Source organism: Schistocerca serialis, chromosome 3 (genome assembly GCF_023864345.2).
Source record: "Schistocerca serialis cubense isolate TAMUIC-IGC-003099 chromosome 3, iqSchSeri2.2, whole genome shotgun sequence".
Classification (NCBI taxonomy): Eukaryota; Metazoa; Arthropoda; class Insecta; order Orthoptera; family Acrididae; genus Schistocerca; species Schistocerca serialis.
The window spans coordinates 112,872,145-112,897,742 of NC_064640.1; positions in this window are offsets into that span (position 1 = coordinate 112,872,145).

Genomic DNA, 25,598 nt, shown 5'->3' on the forward strand with positions numbered 1-25,598 from the left:
ACCTGCAAGTCATGACAGTAGTTATCATGCAGAAAGGGGAGACTTGGCGGTTGACGGCTCAGGTATCGCTGGATTCTTGGAGCGTATGATGCAGAACACAGACGCTAGTACGAAAGTGATACAGGAAAGAACTGAAACGTGTAGAAAGGAGAGGCAAGCTAGTCTGGAAAGAAGCAGCATACAGGAGTGTAAAAAGGAAACCCGGGCGCAGCTTGCCATCATAAAGCGTGAAACATGCGGTGTGGAGGATGAAGTAAAAGCGTTGCGCGAGAAGTTAGAGCGAGAGATAGCCGAAGCGAAAAGAATCGCCAATGAGGCGAAATTAATTGCGCGGAGAGCCAAGAGAATAGCGAGAGAAACGAAGGAGATCACAGAGAACACGACCAAGGTCGGCAAAACTGTTATAAATAAGCTGCAGACACGAGTGAAAAAGATTGAAGAAACCGTGTCGAGCAGGAAGGAGGAAGCCGGAGAGGCACTACTGATGGCAGACTTTGCCGAATTTAAACGACAAATCAAGAGCAGGGTAGAGGCACTGTCAGTCGACAGAACTTCTACAAATACAGGACAAACTGGAGCCGATATTCAGACGGTATCCACGGAAGAGGTAACCTCGGAAGTACGCCAACGGAACACAGTATCTGTCACAGGAGATGTGAACCGACGTGATAATGAAGCCAGACCGTTAGAACGTCAGGGCAGCTATGAACGGCGAGTCACACGTACGGAGGTACCGCGTGTAATATGTGATTTACTGGAGGCGGAGTTCAGTAGCGGAACAACTGGCGCAAGCAATTGCTACCCGCTTAGGCGATCCACCTCGCACTTGCAAGAGCCACAGGATATCCAGGAGGCGCACACAGAGGTAGTTTATGAAAACATCGAAACGCCACCGTAGAAAGATGAAACTAGGCAGTTTGATTATAAACACTTTCTGTCGGTATGCAAGTTCCAGCACTGTAAGGATGATAATAATACGTTACATCCAAAAACGTTCATTGGACAGTTTGATCTGACGTTACCACCACAGTGGCCGTTAATGTACAAACTTGACTTGGTGTGTGCGCACTTGAAAGGTGCATCAGCGGAAAGTATGCGTAGGGTTGCTAAAGGTTGCAGAATGTACCAAGAGTTCCGCGACGCATTTATGAATTAAACAGGAAATCCATATGACACGCGACTTCGAGAGCTCAGGTTTCCTAAGTGTTGTGAAATTGTTTGAGAACATGCTGAAAAAGAATCAGTATCTGGCCGAACCGTGCAGGCCTGGGGAGGTTATACGCGTATGCTATATGAAGTTGTCACTTACATATCAGAAGACGCTAGCTGGCAGATGCGGAAATGACGTAGAAGCATTGAAGGGCATTCTTAGGGAACTGGAGTTTGCTTATAACGAGCAGCAGGTGCGTGTGAAGAAGAAGCAAAGGGAACCGCATGAGGAAGGCCAAGAAACCAGACGAGGAATAACTATGCCGGTAACGGTAACAATAGGGGAAACAACCCACAGTGGCGCGATAATAGACGACAAAATTTTCTGCCACAGGAGCGTAGGTGGAACGAGGGTAATAATAACTGGAACCCAGCCAATCAAAATGGAAGGGATCAACCAGTGCAGAACTGGAGAGCGAGTGAAGACCGCAATCCAGAACCTGCACAAATAATCGAAATACGTCCGGCGAACCCTGGCCGTACGCAAACTGCGCAAAACAGACAAGAATGACTAGGGCGGCAACTCGGCAGCGGAAGAAGGCGGCCGGGAACAAAGTAGTGTATAATTAGATTAGATTTTTGTTATTTGTTGGCGATGTTTATTTGTATTAGTATAGGCAGTGTTTTATTTGTGTTTTGTGATTATTTGTTTTATGTTGTGTGTATTTATTTTGCTATTTTTCATGTGCTTGTCTTATTTTGGTATGGATTGTGTCTATAATATGTGTTTCATGTTAAATTTTGTTGTATGGGGACCACTGGTTCGCTTAGTATAGAAAATTTGCTTCACCTATGACACAAACAATATTTAGAAGTATTAGATTAATTATAGAAGGGGTTATCTTATGTAGATAACTTCCTATACAAAATTTTATGGCAAGGCTATTGGACAGGAGAACTTTTAGGACAAAATCTGGATCTGTGGTGGATGGATTTGGGGTATGTTGAGCGTGTTGTGATGTGGTAGGTGGACATTGCGTCCCACCGAATGTGTTGCGTTTCTTGAGACGAGTGCAGGGTGTGATGTCCAACGCGGTAGTGTTCAGGACCCACCCTTGCGTTATTAGCGTATGGCGATAGTGGGTGTTTCGGGTGATAATTATGAGGTGGTCTGTCCGACGCAGTAGTGTTCGAGACGCACCTGTTTTCTCAATTGTGTTGCTAGTGTGAGTACGGTGATCAAAACGATTATCCGGTGGCCAGTCAATCGCAATTAGGCGATAGGGACGCACCAAACATGGATAATTCGTAATGGGAGCGATTTGGATGTTGTGTGAAAAGGCGAGTTTTGAGCCGTCATAGAAAGACGTAAATCAGGTGGCTGGTCGAACGCAATAGCGTGACCGACAGACCTTATTGATGATTTGCGACGTAGGAGTGTTGTAGAGACGTATTAGCGACGCTAGCCGAGTCTGGGCTTAACTATTTGAGTTAAGCAGAGACGCTAAAACAACACGCCATTCAGTTTAAAGGAAGATAATGAAGTTCACCACAGAAGATAGATGCTCTGAAGTCCAGCCATGAACCTTGACCACTGTCACTGGTTTTTACTTGCTTTAACGTGCAAGACTTACTCTTGTTTTGTTCAACAGATAAGCATGACGTTGAATTGAGCCTACCTTTACAGACAGAAGCAGCCTAGGAGCGGAAGACCAATGCCATAACCAGTCAAACAAGCACAACATCAAAGGGGTATCGGAGAAATTCGGAGTTACAGTAGCCTACAATAATGTGCAACAAATGTTTTTAATTGTTCACAGATAATAGCAGCAACTGAGCGACGCCAGAGAAAGGAGTTTTCTATAAAAGGTCACGGTATGTAGTAGTAGCATGTTGCCGTCAACTGTAGAAAGTAGAAATAGAGAAATTAGTAGTTAGAGACCATGTGGTGATGGGATGACTAGATTAATAAACGTTTATTTTATCCACAGGAAAAGACCATCATGCTTGTTTCTATAATTTTGTTTTGAAAGTTTTGTTTAAGAAATGTCTTTCTGTAAAATAATTGTAATGTATTGTACGTGATGAAGTAAGAGGAAGTGGCTTAGGCAATAAGTAATCATGTATAAAATATCGTATCCTTAGTGAGTGCAGTTACACATTGTGGCGGTGACTGGCCAACTGACGACGAGCGGAACAGCAGACGAGAACCACGAGGGAACTTCGTCCACATGAGCACGTCTGCTTCTGCTGCCACTGGCGGATCGTGAACGCTTCATTTTTGCACGTTTAATTACGAAGACGTGACAAGTAGTGGACGAACGAAGTATACGAGCAGTGTGAGAGTGAGGTGGGCCGTGCACTGATTTATATAGGTCCTGCCTAGCGCGTGTATGTAGGTGCAGGGGTGTGACAGAGAGATGACGCTATCTCTCTCTCGCACCGCGCCACGGCAATAGGAACTGGACACGCACCACGTGGTGGATACACTGGGTGCGACCTTGTTGTTGTTGAATAACGGTGCTTTGGAATGGTGGCGGTGTTATGAAAACATTTACGAAAGGCTATGCCAAGCGCGTATATGTAGGTGGGGGGGTGTGCCTCTGACGTCATGGCCGCCATCATGGATAATGGTACTTTGGAATGGTACCGGCAATGGAATGGTACTGGCCTTGTTCCAATACTCCCAGCGTGATGGTATGGGGTGCCATTGGTTGACGCCTCGGTCACCTCGTGTTCACATTGACGGCATTTTGAACAGTGGGCGTTACGACCCGTGGCTCTACCCTTCATTCAATCCCTGCAAAACCCTACATTTCAGCAGGATAATGCACGACCGCATTTTGCAGGTTTTGTACGGGCCATTCTGGATACAGAAAATGTTCGACTGCTGCCCTGGCCAGCACATTCTCGATATCTCTCACCAACTAAAGACGTCTGGTCAATGGTGGTCGAGCAACTGGCTCGTCACAATACGCCAGTCACTACTCTTGATGAACTGTGGTATCGTGTTGAAGCTGCATGGGCAACTGTGCCTGTACACGCCATCCAAGCTCTGTTTTACCCAATGCCCAGGCATATCAAGGCCGTTATTATGGGCAGAGGTGGTTATTCTGGGTACTTATTTCTCAGGATCTATGCAACCAAATTGCGTGAAAATGTAATCATATGTCAGTTCTAGTATAATATATTTGTCTAATGAATACCCGTTGATCATCTGCATTTCTTCATGGTGTAGCAATTTTAATGGCCAGTATTGTATATCGGAAAGACAAATTAGAGGTCGTAGAGGAGGAACTGTTCATTCCATTTGGCATAAATATTGTCTCTATTGATATCGAAACTGAATGTGACATGAAGTGAAGCTACCAGGTCGCGTATAACAGGCCAAGGTGAAATTATGTCAATTTTTGGATGTTTTTACCGGCAACCCGATTCCACCGTGACTGTTTCAGAGTCATAAATAGAATGTCTACAGTCAGTAGCGGGTCAATACCCAGATCAAATGGTGCAAATGGCTCTGAGCACTATGCGACTTAACTTCTAAGGTTATCAGTCGCCTAGAACTTAGAACTAATTAAATCCAACTAACCTAAGGACATCACACACATCCATGCCCGAGGCAGGATTCGAACCTGCGGCCGTAGCGGTCGCTCGGCTCCAGACTGTAGCGCCTAGAACCGCACGACCACTCCGGCCGGCAATACCCAGATCATGTAATACTAGTTGCATACGAGTTTACACTACCGAGTATGGATTGGAACGTCAATGGTTTCATTGCAGGGGGTACAGACAGTCTTGCGAAGTACTCATTGCAGGGGGTAGAGTCAGTTTTGTGAAGTACTTTTGAACACGTTTCCCGCAAACTGTCTTGAGTAGCTAGTGTGGCAGCCCACATGCAATGGAAATGTTTTAGACCTTCTAGCTACAAAGAGGCTGACATTATCGACGTAGTCAGTATCGAGATGGGGATTAGTGATTATGATGTCATCAAAGGGACTATGGTCACTAAAGTTAATAAATCAGTCAAGAACACTAGGAGAGTGTTTCTGCTAGAAAGAGCAGATGAGCAGTTGTTAGTATCTAATTTAGACAACAAATTGACATCAATAGTTTCAGTATGATGTACGTAGAGGGATTGTGGGCAAAGTCTGAACAGATTGGAAATCATGTACTGGAGAAGTATGTATCCAGTAAGTAGATTAAGGACGGTAAAGACCTACCGTGGTTTAACTACGAAATTCCGAAAATGCTGAGGAAGCAAAAGCTGTTGCACTCTTGGCTCAAAAGAGAACGCGCAAATGATGAAAGGCAAATGTTAGTAGAGATTTAGTGTCTGTAAAAAGATATATGCGCAAAGCATACAACTACCACCGTCATTACCTTAGCGAATGATCTGCCCGAGAATCCGAGAAAATTCTGGTCCTACGTAAAACCGATAAACGGCTTCAAAGCTTCCATCCAGTCACTCGTTGACCAGTGTGGTGTGGCCGTATAAGATAGCAAAAGGAAAGCCGAAGTTTTAAATTTCGAGTTTAAAAAATAGTCCACGCAGGAGCATCGTACAAATATAACGTCGTTTGATCATCGCAGAGACTCGTATGAACGACATAGACCAGGCATCCCTGACGTAGAGGAACAACAGAAAGTGTTCTGAGCCATTGATCCCTTACTTAACTTGCATTTATCGCCTAGAGCAAAGTCCCAAGCGACTGGAAAAAAGCGCAGGTGACTCCTGTATATAAGAAGGGTAAAAGAACGGACCTGCAAAATTATAGACCAATATCGTTAATATCGGTTTGCTGCATAATTCACGAATATTCTGATTTCGAATATAATAAATTTCCTTGAGAGCGAAAAGCTTCTGTCCACGAATCAGCATGGTTTTAGAAAGGATCGCTCGGCCGAAACACAACTGGCCCTTTTCTCACATGATATTCTAAGAACTATGGATGAAGGGCAGGCAAACTCGGTATGTCTAGATTTCAGAAAAGCATTTGACACGGTACACCGCTGCAAACTGTTCACGAAGGTACGAGGATATGGAGTAGATTACCAGATATGTGAATGGCTCGCAGACTTCTCCAGAAATAGAATCAAGTATTTTCTCCTCTACGGCTAGTGTTCAACGGAGGCGAGAGTATAGTCAGGAGTGCCTCAACGAAGTGTGAAGGGATCGCTATTATTTTCTGTATTCATAAATGATCTGTCGGACAGGATAGGCAGCAACCTACGGTACTTCGTTGTGTTCGAATACAGCATTAGTAGTGCCCTGCTAGACACAATCACGTCGATTAAATATCTGGGAGTAACGTTGCAAAGCTATATGAAATAGAACGAACATGTGATGACTGCGGCAGGGAAGGCGAATAGACGAGTTCGGTTTACTGGAAATTTTAGGAAAGTGTGGCTCACCTGTAAAGGAGATCGCATATATGACATAAGACCGACCTATTCATGAGTACTACTCGAGTGTTTGGGATTCATACCTGATCGGATTAAAGGCAGACATCGAAGAAAGTCAGAGGCGGGTTACTAGATTTGTTACCGGTAGGCTCGAACAACTGCAAGCTCTACGCAGATGCTTCGGGAAGTCAAACGGGAATCGTTCGTGGGAAGGCGACGTTTTTTTCGTGGAACAGTGCTGAGGAAATTTAGAGAACCGGCATTTGAAGCTGACTAAAGAACGATTCTACTACCGCGATTGCATTTCGCGTAAGGACAATGAAGATAAGATGCGAGAAATTAGGGCTCATATGGAGGCATGTGGACAGTCATTTTCCCCTCGCTCTGATACCTAATGGACCAGGAAAAGAGATGACTAGTAATGGTACAGGACACTGTATGCCACGCATCGTACGGTGGCTTGCAGAGTATGTATGCAGATGTAGACGTAGATGTAGAAATGGCTTTTGCTTCCACCAGATACAGAAATCACGAAATGAAGAAGGCGCTAGGGGCACATGGACAAAACGACAAGAGCAAATAAGATAAAAACAATAAAAAACAACAGATAGCCTTCCTGCAATACTTTCGTAATGTGTCCGCAACAATTGTCTGAGCTCTGTTTAGAAAAGGCATCAAGCCATATTTCGACCACTTGCAAAATTAAGAAACCTTCCGGACAGTGTACGGATTTCATATACCAGGGTCCTATCGCGTTCCGGCCGAATGTCGAGAATCTTACATCGGGAAAACCCAGCACTGATTCCCAACATTCACCTACATCTACATCTACATTTATACTCCGCAAGCCACCCATGGTGTGTGGCGGAGGACACTTTACGTGCCACTGTCATTACCTCCCTTTCCTGTTCCAGTCGCGTATGGTTCGCGGGAAGAACGACTGCCGGAAAGCCTCCGTGCGCGCTCGAATCTCTCTAATTTTAGATTCGTGATGTCCTCGGGAGGTATAATTAGGGGGAAGCAATATATTCGATACCTCATCCAGAAACGCACCATCTCGAAACCTGGACAGCAAGCTACACCGCGATGCAGAGCGCCTCTCTTGCAGAGTCTGCTACTTGAGTTTGCTAAATATGTCTGTAACGCTATCACGCTTACCAAATAACCCTGTGACGAAACGCGCCGCTCTTCTTTGGATCTTCTCTATCTCCTCTGTCAACCCGACCTGGTACGGTTCCAACACAGATGAGTAATACTCAAGTATAGGTCGAACGAATGTTTTGTAAGCCACCTCCTTTGTTGATGGACTACATTTTCTAAGGACTCCCCCAATGAATCTCAACCTTACCAGCAATTAATTTTATATGACCATTCCACCTAACTAACCTAAGGACATCGCACACATCCATGCCCGAGGCAGGATTCGAACCTGTGACCGTAGCGGTCACGCGGTTCCAGACAGTAGCGCCTAGAAACGCGCGGCCACCCCGGCCGGCAAAAGCTCCCCTGTGACACGCCAGAGGTTACTTTAACGTCTGTAGACGTCTCTCCATTGAGAACAACATGCTGTGTTCTGTTTGCTAAAAATTCTTCAATCCAGCCACACAGCTGGTCTGATATTCCGTAGGGTCTTACTTTGTTTATCAGGCGACAGTGTGGAACATTTCAGGGAAACACACGCAATGTAAATTCGGACCAGAAAATAAATCTGCTCTGGCCGAGCACAGCATGACGGAAGAGCATTTGTTCTGTTTCTACAAGACATCCGGCATCTGCTTAACTAATGCTTTCTGGGGCAGCATTATTAAGGAGGTAATCCAGACAGGATTGTCGAAGAATCTTGTTAATCGAGATAAAGGTTTTGCAGCTTGCAAACAGCTTTTGAAGCCATAAGACGGGAGAGGCAGCAGCCTGCATCGGGAGGGGCAACGGCGGTCGAGGGTCTGAAGCTTCCAGCTTGATGCATTCGTAGTATCAGCACAGACAAGCTGTTTGGTTGATGTTATAAGGCCAGATCAGTCAGTCATCCAGACTGTTGCCCCTGCAATTACTGAAAAGGCTGCTGCCCCTCTTCGAGAACCACATGTTTGTCTGGCCTCTCAACAGATACCCGACCATTCTGGTTGCACCTACGGTACAGCTATCTGTATCGCTGAGGCACGCAAGCCTCCCCACAAACGGTAAAGTCCATGGTTCGTGTTGCAAGGTCAGAATCGTGCTATAGAGGTTTGAGGGGAATTATAGTGAACTCACGTTGGTGCCTTGGCCAGCAAATGTGTCTGTTCTATACCCACTGGAACACATATCGGCCGCCATCTGCGTACCTGTAAACCACCATCCCGTAATTTGCGGGAATTGCTTGACCAGTGCCTAGTCATGTGGTGCCACATATTTCTGGACTCCTGTCTAGGACTTGTAGAATCCATGGCGAGCCGAATCTCTATTGTACTGTGTTTGAAAAACGGAACAACAACTATTAAACAGGTAGGCATAATGTTTTGGCTCACCGGTGTATAGCTGAAGCGGTATGTGGGAATAAGCCAGGTATTCATTTAATCGGAGGTGGGAAACCACCTAAAAACCACATCCAGGCTGAGCGGCACACCGACCCCTCGTCGTTTATCCACCGCGCGGATCCGATTTGGAGCCGGCATACCTTCCCGTCCTGGAAACGGCTGTTTTAAGACGCGCGGTTGCCCAGGCGGGTAAACATTATGCAGAAAAAATTACGTTTACTATTAGGCCTTGACTTCAACCTTAAAAGCAGTAGCCTCGCAATAAGAAGGTCAAAGAAACAAAACACTTTGAGTGTTCATTCTACGCTGTTAAAATTCAGAAAATTTTGATGTAAAACTTACACAGCGTCAGTTGCAAAGTTTTCAAGTACACGAAGTGGTTTTGTTTCATATTCAAGGACAGTTTTAGCGACAAAAGTCAATAAGCTTCGAATAGTTCAGACCGACTAAGCCACTTGCCCAAGAGGGCAAGAGAAACAATCAAAACATTGCTCAGCGATCATGCGCTGTAGCTTACGTGACTTTTGTAGACAACTTTGAAGTTTATCGTTCATAAACCACCGGACGGGCCACTATTAAACTGTTGTGGAGCGGTCGTAGCGAGATTTAAATACTCGTCTCCGATATCTACACAGAGTGTAACAGTAACTGTTTACGACTTACCACAGTCGTGTAGGGGAATTCGAGACGAAAAATTCGCTGCAGGACACTTGTGATCTATCAAATCGGGAAACAACTTCAAAGTTGTCTACAAAAGTCACGTAAGCTACAGCGCATGATCGCTGAGCAATGTTTTGATTGTTTCTCTTGCCCTCTTGGGCAAGTGGCTTAGTCGGTCTGAACTATTCGAAGCTTATTGACTTTTGTCGCTAAAACTGTCCTTGAATATGAAACAAAACCACTTCGTGTACTTGAAAACTTTTCAACTGACGCTGTGTAAGTTTTACATCAAAATTTTCTGAATTTTAACAGCATAGAATGAACACTCAAAGTGTTTTGTTTCTTTGACCTTCTTATTGCGAGGCTACTGCTTTTAAGGTTGAAGTCAAGGCCTAATAGTAAACGTAATTTTTTCTGCATAATGTTTACCCGCCTGGGCAGCCGCGCGTCTTAAAACGGCCGTTTCCGGGACGGGAAGGTATGCCGGCTCCAAATCGGATCCGCGCGGTGGATAAACGACGAGGGGTCGGTGTGCCGCTCAGCCTGGATGTGGTTTTTAGGTGGTTTCCCACCTCCGATTAAATGAATACCTGGCTTATTCCCACATACCGCTTCAGCTATACACCGGTGAGCCAAAACATTATGCCTACCTGTTTAATAGTTGTTGTTCCGTTTTTCAAACACAGTACAATAGAGATTCGGCTCGCCATGGATTCTACAAGTCCTAGACAGGAGTCCAGAAATATGTGGCACCACATGACTAGGCACTGGTCAAGCAATTCCCGCAAATTACGGGATGGTGGTTTACAGGTACGCAGATGGCGGCCGATATGTGTTCCAGTGGGTATAGAACAGACACATTTGCTGGCCAAGGCACCAACGTGAGCTCACTATAATTCCCCTCAAACCTCTATAGCACGATTCTGACCTTGCAACATGAACCATGGACTTTACTGTTTGTGGGGAGGCTTGCGTGCCTCAGCAATACAGATAGCTGTACCGTAGGTGCAACCAGAATGGTCGGGTATCTGTTGAGAGGCCAGACAAACATGTGGTTCTCGAAGAGGGGCAGCAGCCTTTTCAGTAATTGCAGGGGCAACAGTCTGGATGACTGACTGATCTGGCCTTATAACATCAACCAAAACAGCTTGTCTGTGCTGATACTACGAATGCATGAAACCAAAGGGAAATTACAGCCGTATTTTTTTCCGAGGACAAACAGCTTTACTGTATGCTTAAATGATAATGACGTCCACTTGGAAAAAATATTCAGGAGGTAAAATAGTCCCCCATTCGGATATCCGAGCAGGGACTAATCAAGATGACGTCGTTATCAGGAGAAACTAAACTAGCATTCTACGGATCGGAGTGTGGTATCTCACATCCCTTAATCTGGCAGGTAAGTTAGAAAATTTAAAAAGGGTGATGGATAGGTTAAAGTTAGATATAGTGGGAATTAGTGAAGTTCGGTGGCAGGAGGAACAGGACTTCTGGTCAGGTGGATACAGATTTATAAATACAGCATCAAATAGGGGTCATGCAGCAGCAGATTTAATAATGAATAAAAAAATAGGATTGGGAATAAGCTACTACGAACAGCATAGTGAACGCATTATTGTAGCCAAGATAGACACGAAGCCCACGCCTACCACAGTAACACAAGTTTATATCCAACGGGCTCCGCAGATAATCAAGGGATTGAAGAAATATATGATGACATAAAAGAAATTATTGAAATAGTTAAGGGAGATGAAAATTTAATAGTCATGAAGGACTGGAATTCGAAAGCAGGAAAAGGAAGAGAAAGAAAAGTAGTAGATGAATATGGACTGGGTGTACGGAATGAAAGATGAAGCCGCCTGGTAAAATTTTGCACAGAAAATAATTTAATCATCGCTGATACTTGGTTTAAGAATCATGAAAGGAAGTTCTATACGTGGAAGAGACCGGGAGACACCGGAAGGTTTCAGATTTATTATATAAAGAAAGGTAAGACAGAGATTTATGAACCAGGTTTTAAATTGTAAGGCATTTCCAGGGGCAGATGCGGACTGTGACCACAATTTATTGGCTATGAACTACAAATTAAAACTGAAAAACTGCAAAAAAAGTAGGAATTTAAGGAGTGGGACCTGGATGAATTGAAAGAAAAAAATGGTTCTGAGCACTATGGGACTTAACTGCTGCGGTCATCAGTCCCCTAGAACTTAGAACTAACTAAACCTAACTAACCTAAGGACATCACACACATCCATGCCCGAGGCAGGATTCGAACCTGCGACCGTAGCGGTCGCGCGGTTCCAGACTGTAGCGCCTAGAACCGCTCGGCCACGATGAATTGAAAGAACCAGAGGTTGTAGAGAGTTTCAGAGAGAACATTAGGGAACGATTGACAAGAACAGGGGAAAGGAATACAGTAGAAGAAAAATAGGTAGCTCTGAGAGGTGAAATAGTGAAGGCAGCAGAGGATTAAGTAGGTAAAAATGCGAAGGCTAGTAGAAATCCTAGAATAACACAAGAGGTATTGAATTTAACTGATGAAAGAAGAAAATATAAAAATGTAGTAAATGAAGCAAGCTAGACGGAATACAAACGTTTCAAAAATGAGATCCACAGGAAGTGCAAAACAGCTAAGCAGGAATGACTATCGGACAAATGTAAGGATGTAGAAGCATATATCACTACGGGTGAGATAGATGCTGCCTACAGGAAAATTAAGAAGAGCTTTGGAGAAAAGAGACCCACCTGTATCAATATCAAGAACTCAGATGGAAAACCACTCCTAAGCAAAGGAGGGAAAGCAGAAAGATGGAAGGAATACATCGAGTGTCTATACAAGGGCGATGTACTTGAGGGCAATATTATGGAAACGGAAGAGGATATAGATAAAGATGAGGTGGGACATATGATACCGCTTGAAGAATTTGACAGAATACTGAAAGATCTAATCCCAAACAAGGCCCACGGAGCAGACAGCATTCCGTAGGAACCACTGATAGCCTTGGGGGAGCCAGCCATGACACAACTCTTCCATCTGGTGAGCAAGATGTATAAAATAGGCGAAATACCCTCAGACTTCAGGAAGACTATAGTAATTCCAGTTCCAAAGAAAGCAGATGCTGACAGGTGTGAAAATTGCCGAACTATCAGTTTAGTAAGTCACAGTTGCACAATACTAACACGAATTGTGGAATTGTGTACAGATGAATGGAAAAACTGCTAGAAGCCGACCTTGGGGTACATCAGTTCGGATTCCGCAGAAATGTGGGAACACGCAAGGCAATACTGACCCTACGACTTATCTTAGAAGATAGCTTAAGGGAAGGCAAATCTATGTTTATGGCATTTGTAGACTTAGAGAAAACTTTTGACGATGTTGATTGGAATGCTCTTTTTCAAATTCTGAAGGTGGCAGCGGTAAAACACAGGGAGCGAAAGGCTATTTACAATTTCTACAAAAACCAGATGGCAGTTGTAAGAGTCGAGGGGCACGAAAGGGAAGCAGTGGCTGAGAAGGGAGTGAGACAGGGTTGTAGACTATCCCCGCTGTTAATCAGTCTGTATATTGAGCAAGCAGGAAAGGAATCAAATAGAAAAATCTAGAATAGGAATTAAAAATCCAGGGATAAGAAATAAAAACCCTGAGGTTAGCTGATGACATTGTAATTCTGTCAGAGACAGCAAAGGACTTGGAGGAACAGTTGAACGGAATGGACAGTGTCTTGAAAGGAGGATATAAGATGAACATCAACAAAATCAAAACGAGGATAATGGAATGTAGTCGATGCTAAGGGACTTAGATTAGGAATTGAGACACTTAAAGTAGCAGATGAGTTTTGCTATTTGGGAAACAAAATAACTGATGATGGTCGAAGTAGAGATGATGTAAAATGTAGACTGGCGATGGCAAAGAAAGTGTTTCTGAGGAAGAGAAGTTTGTTGACATCGAGTATAGATTTAAGCATCAGGAAGTATTTTCTAGAAGTATTTGTATGGAGTGTAGCAATGTATAGAAGTCTAACGTGGACGATAACTAGTCTAGACAAGAAGAGAATAGAAGCTTTTGAAATGTGGTGCTACAAAAGAATGCTGAAGATTAGATGGGTAGATAATGTACCTAATGAGGAGGTGCTGAATAGAGCTGGGGAGTCGAGGAAATTGTGACACAACTTGACTACAAAAAGGGATCAGAGGGTAGGACACGTTATGAAGCATCAAGGAATCGCCAGTTTAGTATTGGAGGGAAACGTCGAGGGTAAAAATCGTAGAGGGAGACCAAGAGATGAATACACTTAGCAGATTCAGGAGGTTGTAGGTTGCAGTAGTTACTTGGAGATGAAGATAGAGTAGAATGGAGAGCTGCGTCAAACGAGTCCTCCGACTGAAGACCACAACAACAACAACAGTTGACTGCTGTCATGATACCTTCGACTACCACCACAGATCCCAAGGAAGCCCGACTGAATGTACCCCATAGCATAATTCTGCCCTCACCAGCCTGTATCTCTGGCGCAGTGCATGTTTCGTGCAGCCATTCACCTCGACGACGGCGTGTCAGGATCCAATCATCGACGTTGTGCAACAAGAAGTCTGCATCTACATCTACATACATACCCCGCAATTCACCATACGGTGCGTGGCGGAGGGTACCTCGTACCACAACTAGCATCTTCTCTCCCTGTTCCACTCCCAAACATAACGAGGGAAAAATGACTGCCTATACGCCTCTGTACGAGCCCTAATCTCTCTTATCTTATCTTTGTGGTCTTTCCGCGAAATATAAGTTGGCGGCAGTAAAATTGTACTGCAGTCAGCGTCAAATGCTGGTTCTCTAAATTTCCTCAGTAGCGAGTCACGAAAAGAACGCCTCCTTTCCTCCAGAGACTCCCACCCGAGTTCCTGAAGCATTTGCGTAACACTCGCGAGATGATCAAACCTACCAGTAACAAATCTAGCAGCCCGCCTCTGAATTGCTTCTATGTCCTCCCTCAATCCGACCTCATAGGGATCCCAAACGCTCGAGCAGTACTGCGATTCATTCGACCGGCGACACGTTTCTGTTGATCATCGGTGAAAACTCAGTGATTGTGTGCCCGCTGCAATTATAACACAGGAACATATACGTGTTGTATGATGTAGCGCTCCATGCTCAACAGTGACCTTTGAATGGTGTCCCCCGAAACACTTGTGCCTGCACCAGCATTGCACTCCGTTGTCAGATCTGCCACAGATCGCTGCCTATTTTGGATTACACAGTGTGTGTGTGTGGGGGGGGGGGGGGGGGGGGGGGGGAGATTCTCGTTTCCAGCCGCAGCGCCACAATGTGCCCTTTGTCAAAACCGCTTACATCAGTGGATTTCCGCATTTGCAACCTGTTTCTTCGCTTTGATGACCGCCTATTCGTCTCTCTTCCGATTACATTCTTTCCTTACTGCGCCATATGCCCACGACACCACCAGGAGGCATTCAACATCACTGTGTGCAGTGGTCATAATGTTTTGGCTGATCAGTGTATGCTACGCATACATTTAGAACACTTTCTCACACTTGCATAGAGAATTTACTCTATACACAGACATTCTAGGTACATTGCTTCTGTTCTGGATGTGAATAGAGGACGGATGACCTTATCTGTTAGGTCTCCATAAACACTTACTCAGCATCACCAGCATGACACTTTCAAAAACAATTTTTTTTAGGCTGATTACCCTCACGGTAAAGGTTAAACTAGTAATGTCAACGAAAAAAGAACATTTCAAAAATCTGACCAACTAAGCTGGCAGCGTAAGTGGGAGAAAATACCAATATATCCTAAACATCGCGCTGTGGTTTATAGGCCAAATTGGGGTAGTTTCCCCACTTTACAGACCGCAGATATCGTATATCAAACTGTTCGTCTCGATTTCCTCTACACCACTGTGCTACGTTGTAAACAGTTATTGTTTAGACCATGAGTAAGAAGTGAACTGAGATACACCGACACTCCACCAGATGTTGGAAAGAGCCACTAGCCTTTCCGAAATGATGCTCTCACACTGTGATCCCATACGATAAGAACCCGTGAAGATTTTATAGAATTGACACCTCGCGAAAACATTCACAGACACATTGCTGAGACAATTTGGGGAATCGGGATTTGCTACAGACTGTGGAAACGAACCTAATGCCACCAACAAACACTATCTAATAAAAAGGATCTGGATATCTACTAGTAGACATTAATGTGGGGTGTGTCCACTCTTCCCCTTTATGACGGCTTGTACTCTACTGGGGACACTTTCAATGAGACATCTAAACGTCTGTGGAGAAATGACGGCCCATTCTTTCTCAAGAGCCGAAACAAGAGAAGTTAGTGATGTCGAAGCTTTTTTTTTTTTTTTTTTTAGCGAGTGGACGTTCTCACTCATTCCAAAGGTATTAAATTGGGTTCAGGTCGGAAATATTGGCAGGATAGTCCATTTCAGGAATGTTGTTGTACACAAACCATTACCTCAAGAGTTTTATTTATGACAAGGTGAACTATCATGCTGATATAAACACTCTTAACTGTTTCTCTACTGTACACCGTACACAATGCTGTAAAATGTGTTCATCTCCTTCCTCATTTAGCATTTTCTTAAACGTGATAAGAACACCACACCCTGGCCCGTAAACCACCTCCATACCATAAAACCATTGGCTCTGTAGTTCACTGTTGACACAACGCATGGTTGCAGGTAATGTTCTCCAGATATTCGGCAATCCCAGCCCTTCTGTCGGATATCCATAGATTATAGCGCGATTCATCACTCCATATCACTCGTTGCCAGTTATCCACTGTTGAGTAGCATCGCTCTTTATACCATCTAAAGCGCCACAGCATTTGCTAAAGAAATGTTTGGCTTATGAAGAGCTGGTCGACCAACGCAACTTCGTACTGTTGTCTGGACTGCTGGTAGCACTTTGGAACACACAAGTGATTCCTTCCGCTGATTTTATCCGATTTTTTACAACTACCCTCCACCCTGCTCAACTGTTCCTGTCCGTCAGTACATGAGGTCTGCCTAGTCTTGGGTTAGCTGTGGTTGCTTTGTTTCCATTTCACAGTCACATCGCCAGCGATCGACTTGTGAGGCTTTAGTAGGGATCAGACGGCGCATTTGTTGCTCAGGTAACATCCAATGACTAGGCCACGTGCGAAGTCACTGAGCTCTTCTCACCACTCAATCTGCTGTTAATGTGTCTCTACTGACAACAGAATACCTTTATACCGGTCGGTTCGCCTCTCATGTCTTCTAATGGTCAATTTCACATTATGTAGGAATGTGTGGATACTTTTTGTGAGATAGCGTACATTTTTCTTAAGGACCACGAAAACAAAATAAGAGAAATCAGGGCTCCTATTGATGTAAATACATTGCGGTGCTTACCTCGCTCTATTTGTGAGTGTAACGTGAATGGGGATGAGTAGCAGAGGTACAAGGTGCCCACTGCCATGCACAGTATAGTAGCTTCGAAGTACCTGTGTAGATGTGGGTGTAGATGACCTGTTCCACTGCACTAACAATGCCCGTGACCAATGTGAATTTAGGAGTGAGTGCAAAATTAAGTCATCTCTCATAAATAGAAACTGTATATTAATCTGACTTCGAGACAACTGGGTTAATATTGTCAAACATTTTTCCAAAAGCTTTTCAAATAATTCATAGAAAAATCGTGAAGTTTCAGCCATAAAATCTAGATATAAAAGTTTCAAATGATTTTTATATCATGACTTCTTTATAATCTCCTTGTGTTTTCCTTCTTTTATATCTCACTTTAACATTTCCATCATCAAAAAATCGAAAATCCCACCTACTTATTAGTTGCAGATATTTGTTTGGCAAAATAATTTTAAATTCATTATTGAGGTCCATACAAATTTTTTCTCCATGATTGCAGGTAATTACAGTCAGTCAGTAATATTATATATGACATTTGCATCTAGCCCATTAACTTTCTTAAACAATTTATTAATGTTTACATTCTTATGTTTTTAAGCAGAGATTCAATTTCTACAGAAAAAATATTTCAACAAGAACTTTAAATTTATTTACCATCATGATGTTTCTCTACAAATTTCTATATACCACAGAAATAAAACATTTTTTCTTATTGGCGTGTTATTTCTTATAAGTGTAATCAAGAAATAACCAAAAATTTATACACCTGGAGATAGTGAATAATAATTTAGAAATTGTTCAGTTATCTGAATATGAAAATAAAACCATAAGCTTTTCAACTTTTGATGATGAAGTAAAAGACTGCAATAGGAAAAGAATAAGAGAAGATGGTAATTTTAAAAAAGGTAAAAAATTAAGAAAAATTACAAATTCTCATATGATATTCTGTGCTGTACATCATATGTTAAATTTTTATCTATACATAATTATATAGAAAAGTGTATCAGCTGGTATTTTGTTATTAAAAGAAGCACATAATTTCATTTCCACTTTTAGAGTTGCTACAATATTTTTTCTATGTCATGGTTACAACATAAATAGGTAATCTGTAGTAAAATTATGTGAATTTATATCATTATGTCCTTTTCTTGTGTAACTCATTTAAAATCATGCAATGAATCATAAGCTTTCAAAAAGTATGTGGTGCATCTAAATTCCACATTTTTTGTGGAAATATTTCATTTCCACCATTTTTCATATATAATGTATATATTTTAATATGACTGTATAATGATGAATCAGTCAACTGATTATTTTTACAATTATTTTAAAACATAACAAAAGTAAAATAAACATAGCAAACTTCATCGAATTATAATAATTGTGATATCGATCTCAAACTTTTGTTACTGCTTAATCCACCTGCTTCTGTACTCTGTAATTCATAAAAACAAATCGGTATTTTTGGATTTTGCAATATAATTTCTCATTGTTCAAGCTCATAATTTGTTTCATCTTTAACAACTGGAACTCGAATTTCCATATTCCCAACTATAATTTTAACTTCTGCCGGTCATGTATATTTAATTTCAACTCCAGCTCCATTATGATGGGTAAATAGCATCATCTGAACTTGAGCTACAAGTAAAAATTGATAACAAGTGTCGTTCCCACGTTACTTCCTCATAATCATCAAAAATTCCCAGTGAATATAATATTTCATTTATCTTCCTCATTATTTTACCATTATTAAATATGTGTCCTTCCATACAAATTTTGTCATCAAGAGACAAAGTTAAATGCAATAAAACCTATGATGAAGTAAATGTAAGTTTGATTCCAGATGAAGTATTATTTCCTTTCTTTATGGTGTTGTTGTTGTTGTGGTCTTCAGTCCTGAGACTGGTTTGATGCAGCTCTCCATGCTACTGTATCCTGTGCATGCTTTTTCATCTCCCAGTACCTACTGCAACCTACATCCTTCTGAATCTGCTTAGTGTATTCATCTCTTGGTCTCCCTCTACGATTTTTACCCTCCACGCTGCCCTCCAATACTAAATTGGTGATCCCTTGATGCCTCAGAACATGTCCTACCAACCGATCCCTTCTTCTGATCAAGTTGTGCCACAAACTTCTCTTCTCCCCAATCCTATTCAATACTTCCTCATTAGTTATGTGAGCTACCCATTTAATCTTCAGCATTCTTCTGTAGCACCACATTTCGAAAGCTTCTATTCTCTTCTTGTCCAAACTATTTATCGTCCATGTTTCACTTCCATACATGGCTACACTCCATACAAATACTTTCAGAAACGACTTCCTGACACTTAAAACTATACTCGATGTTAACAAATTTCTCTTCTTCAGAAACGCTTTCCTTGCCTTTGCCAGTCTACCTTTTATATCCTCTCTACTTCGACCTTCATCAGTTATTTTGCTCCCCAAATAGCAAAACTCCATTACTACTTTAAGTGCCTCATTTCCTAATCTAATTCCCTCAGCATCACCCGACTTAATTAGATTACATTCCATTATCCTTGTTTTGCTTTTGTTGATGTTCATCTTATATCCTCCTTTCAAGACACTGTCCATTCCATTCAACTGCTCTTCCAAGTCCTTTGCTGTCTCTGGCAGAATTACAATGTCATCGGCGAACCTCAAAGTTTTTATTTCTTCTCCATGAATTTTAATATCTACTCCGAATTTTTCTTTTGTTTCCTTTACTGCTTGCTCAATATACAGATTGAACAACATCGGGGAGAGGCTACAACCCTGTCTTACTCCCTTCCCAACCACTGCTTCCCTTTCATGTCCCTCGACTCTTATAACTGCCATCTGTTTTCTGTACAAATTGTAAATAGCCTTTCGCTCCCTGTATTTTACCCCTGCCACCTTAAGAATTTGAAAGATTTATTGCCACATAGTTATCAATAAATTTTTCAATAGATTTTCCGTCTTATGTTGAATATCTGTTCCATTAGCTATAAAAATTTTAAAATTTATGTACATTCCTGAATGATTTGGATATAGTTAGCCATCTCCAATATTTATGTTGAGTTCTACATCTTTATTGGGATCCTTTAGACTATTTTTACTTTTCTCATACATTGGAAAAAGAAGAAAAGTGATGCTCTCAATGTTCTTCTTTTATGATGAATAAATTTATTAATTTATTTCTAAAATAACTGTTACAATAGCATCATTAAAGCCAGTCACATTATTCTTTTGCTTGGTAATATGTATTTGTAAATCCTGAATTTTATCATGAACTAGGATAAAGAATAATTTGATTAAAATCTATCAGTGGATCAGTTACAATATTAGGCTGAAATGAAGCAAAACTAGTAGTTTCATTTTGGAAATATTCGTAGTTTTACCAAACATTCCATAAGCTAAATTAAAATTAATGTTAATTAATTGAAATTAGTTTTCAGAATATTATTTGCTATAATTTTTGTTTTGCTTCAGTGATCTGATTACTAAATCCTAACACACTTCAAATACTGTGTTTTTGTCAAAATATAATTTAAGATCCCTCTCAATAACTACTAGATTTTAATTTTAATCTGCTTTAATGTACATATTAGGTTTTTTGTATGAATAAATTTTTCTTAATTTTTATAGTATATTGACTAACAGGTATTTCAGTAGTTTCTCCATCACAACACAGTTTATTATTCTTTCATGTAAGATTTGCTGTAAAAAATGTATGAAAACTAACTAGTGCAGCGTTTTTGTAACTATCTCCTAAAGGTACAGTTTATTTTTTTGAGAACTGGTGAGTTACCACTTAACTGAAATAGTTCCTCATTTATTTCTAGTAAATTTTTAGTAATCAAATGAGCGAAACAGCTTGCAATCCAAAAATAATAATTTGAAAGAAACAAATCGAAAATAAAAGTTATATACTTCCACCTAATTCTATTCAATGCATGATAATTGCTCCAAGCACATGTAGAAAACCAGAATTAATGATCAGTAATTATGTTTCAGCTCCAGGGTGGTTAAACTGGAATAAAATCAGTCATTTATATGTTAATTCCAAAAGCTTAGATCAACCAAAATATCAAGAGTTTATGAATATGTGTAAAAATTTTTAAGCTAAAAATTACAAGATCACTACTTCTATTGGAAATCACAATGAATGTGAAGATAATTCAGTTGCTTTATTTGATTGTTTCCTTCTTGAAAATGAAGACGTCGTTAGAGAAAATCTTACTAGAGTTAGACAAAATAGCAATAGATAGTTTCTAAACATTAAACACAAACATAAGCATTAACATAAACTTAAAAAAAAGTTTTTTTAGGGGAATTGAAGAAAATAGAGAAGTTGGAAAGCAAATAGTTTCTTATCTTCATCACCAGTTAAAAAAAATTTGTTAATGTAAACCTGTTGATTATGCAGGGTGATTATAATTAAAGTTAAACTTTCAAACCTCTTTAGAAGTAACACCACTGGTCAGAATGATGTCATATTGCAACAGAACAGTACCAGAGAAGGGGGAAAACCTATGACAGAAGAAAAATTAATAGTTACAAAACGTAGCAATAGATGGAATAGATGGCGCTGTAAGCATCATAATTTAACAGTGGTCGACTGCAATGACAAATGAATCATACAAGAAGGCCTAAGGTGTATGTTTGACATTAAACAAACTGTGCTACACAGTGTACATGGGTGTACAGGTGTGACACTGTTAGTTATGTAAGCCCATCCACCATGGAAAGGTCATATCACACTGGATGGGAAAAATCGGTTTTTAATTGTCCTGAGACCAAAAGCTGCATAAAAAGCATCAATCAAAATCAAATCCGATTATTAATTAACAGGTGACTCGCGCAAAACATGTTGAATATGCTATCCACCGTTTTCTGCAGCAAGTTGAAATTGAGAAACAGTATGTTCCACAACTTATTGAAGTGTTTTTGTGGTCAGGTTCAGAATGTTTTGCGCAATGGGTTCCTTCAATGCAACTAAGTCTGTAATTGGAACACTGAAGAAAACATCTTTCAGATAGCCCCACGGCCAGAAGTCACACAGATTAAGATCAGGTGCCAGCGATGGCAGCTCTTGATTCTAGTATTTCGGAAATGGCGCTTCAGCAGCTGCTTAACTGGATTTGCAATGTGCAGAGGTGCGCCAGCTTGCATAAAAACGATACCATCCACATATCGACGCTGTTGGAGAGCTGGAATGACACGACTGCACAAAAGACATTCACACTTACAGCAATTACCAGTGACAGTACAGGTAATAGGACTGGAAGCACCTATCTCTTCGAAAAAATATGGCTTTATGACAAATGGTGCTGTAAACTCGCACCACACAGTGAGCTTTTCAGGATGAAGTGGTACTGGTTAATTTGTGTGTGGATTTTCCATTGCCCATATCCAGCAATTCATGTGTATTGACACACCCTGTCAGATGGAAGTGGGCTTTGTCTGTCCATAAAATCTTCCACAGCCAATCATTGTCCACTTCCATGCGAGCAATAACTTATAAAGCAAAAGTCTCTGTTGCTGGCACGACAACAGGAAACAACTAGTGCACATTGGTAATTTCGAATAGATAGCAAAGAAGGATGTTTCATAGGATTTTATGCACCATGCTCACGGGCATGTCCAATGCTCGGGCAATTCTCTGTGCACTACACATTTGCACACCACCACTCGTCTCCTGCATTCCTGTGGCCACTGCTTTGACTGATGTCGAATGAATTTGTTACCTCCCTCTACCACGTTGCACACCAAAAGAACCCATGTTTTCGAATTTCCGAATCATTGTCTCCAAACCCATGGCAGTCATCGGACCAATAGTTCTTGTGGATGAAAAGTGTTTTCATATACATATTCTGACACCTACAGTGCCATCTATTGATCAACTTTCACACCATTTTTTTCTTCTCTCATACGTTTTCCCCCTTCTCCTATAATATTCTGTTACAATTTGATGTCATTCTGACCAGTGGTGTTAATTCTATGGCGTTTTGAAAGTTTAAGTATAATCAGTCTGTACATTAAGTAAATCAGAAATACAAGATGATACATTTTCAGATTAAAACCTGTTGGAATGTTTCAGTATACTGGTAATTTACCAATGAAATTTGATGGGGATAAATGAATGATTGGCAAAGGAAAATCTGAATACATAGGTGGCTCTAATGAATCATTTAACTAAAAAACATATCACTATATGATATTAATTCGAAGTTTGATTCTAACAATTTATCAAAATATTCAAATGTATTACCTGATTCAGGTGGATTTTATTCTGAAAATAAGCCAAACAAAGTAGAATCAAGTGGAGAAATCAAATATTATAACTTGAGAAAAGAAATTATAGACATTTATTTTCTAAAATTAGCAGCAGAATGTGGGAAACAGATGAAGGTGTAATAGAAAAATATACAGATAAATCAGTTGATTACGTTTGGATGAATGATGCTGGAGGTTTAATCGACAGATTATTTGTAATCCATGGTCAAGAAAAAGAGAGAAATGAAAATTGTCATAATGAAAATGTTTGTATAGCAAAAATGTTAATTAGCAAGTGTAATGATTTATTGTCAATAATCCAAAAGATATACCTTATTTAATTACATACTTGAACAATTTACTGCATACATTTTGGAGAAATGGAAAATATGGTGATGAATTAGTTGACACATTGATTAAGAAATTAACGATTGAAATGGATCTATCTGCCAATAATTATTGTGGTCCAAGAACAAAATAAAAAGACGAATAGCTAGAGGAGGTCAAGGAATAATTATACTGGATGAAGCTTGTAAGAAACATAATATTTCATACAGAGGTAGTAAACATTTAGAATCTAGAATCAAAGCAGATAACAACTTCAAGAAACTGAAAAGAATAAGGACATTTTGAAGATACATAATTTGGAGAAAAAATAGCTGTAACAGAAGTTAGAGGAATAATGCATGAAAAAGAAAATTAGGACTAGGATTATAAATTGATAAAAAGGTTTACAATTATAATATTTAATCAAAAATCAGTAAAATAATTTGCCTAGATTGCATTTTATAAAAATATATATAAAATGTGAATCTAAATAAATGAAGAGTTTCACCAATGATTATTCTTACCTAAAGCTAAATCAATTACAATTAAACTCAATAATGGAAAATTATACATTACTGATAATTCTTAACTCATAGCCAAAAAAGGTAGTAGGACAAAAAACATTATTGTAAATTTGCTCATAATATCATGAGTACCTGTTACAAAAAATATTGCATATTTAACCAAAAAGAGTATTAGGAACATTTGGTTCATTAGTTGGTGGAAGAGCAGCTACATCAGTTTATGATAAACAAAAAAATGATGCAGATTAGCAGAATAAGAAAGGTATAACTTAGCATTAGAAAAGAAACGTAAAGAAAAAAACTTCGAAAAGTAATTAATATATATCCAAATGCATTACGTAATTAGTTAAACAATTGAAAATTAAACCTTTTGTGGTGTTTTTGTGTTTGAAGAATCGTCTAATAAACCAAAAAAGTGGATCAGGAATAATTAATTTGGATACTTCAAATCGTACTTTACATACAGGAACTATTACTATAAAACAAATAATATGAAAACTGTCTTTGATACATTCAGAGGCTACATACTGAAAAAATTAGTAAATTATTTGTGAGCAGTTAGTTGTGCTACAATATTAAGAGAAGAACAGGTTATGATAAATTAATTCACGGATGCTTATTTATGTTCAAGCTATTGTAGATAATTATAAGTCTAATGATATTTTGAATCTAATAAAGCAACATTTTTGAAATAAAAGAGTTGTGCACAGTACTAGAAAATAAAAATTAGGAGAGTTAGAAATATTCAGAGAAGAAATAGAATCAGAATATTAAATTTTCAATCAAAGATTAGTAAAGAAGAATTAGAAATTTTGGAATCTTATATAATTTTGTAGTGAACTGAGTAACATTTTTCAAGCAAACTAAATGTTATACTGAATTTAATGACAGAAGATTGATTGGTGTGATTGATCCTACTAATAAAAAAGCTGTAGTGAACAACACATATTTAGAAAGTGAATTAAATAATCTAGTAACAAAATCTGAATTCAAAAATATTTTAAGGCAGTTTAATAACTGTAAGAAATCTTAATTAAAAGATTAACAGTAGAAACAGAGATTTTGTTGATGCATTAAAAATAAAGTATATGACAAAGAAGTAATTGAATTTTCCTTTCTGGCAGCAAATCAGCATACATGTATAGCTTTTAGTATTTTTATACTGAAAACAATTACTGTCATGCCAATAAATACTTAACATTTGATGATTTGTTATTACATTATGTGCATATGATAATCTATATGAAGGAAATAATAATAATCAGCCAATAATGGTGGATAAATCAAAATTTTAACTATAATTAAATGACACTTTTAAACATGTAATAGTACACAAAAAT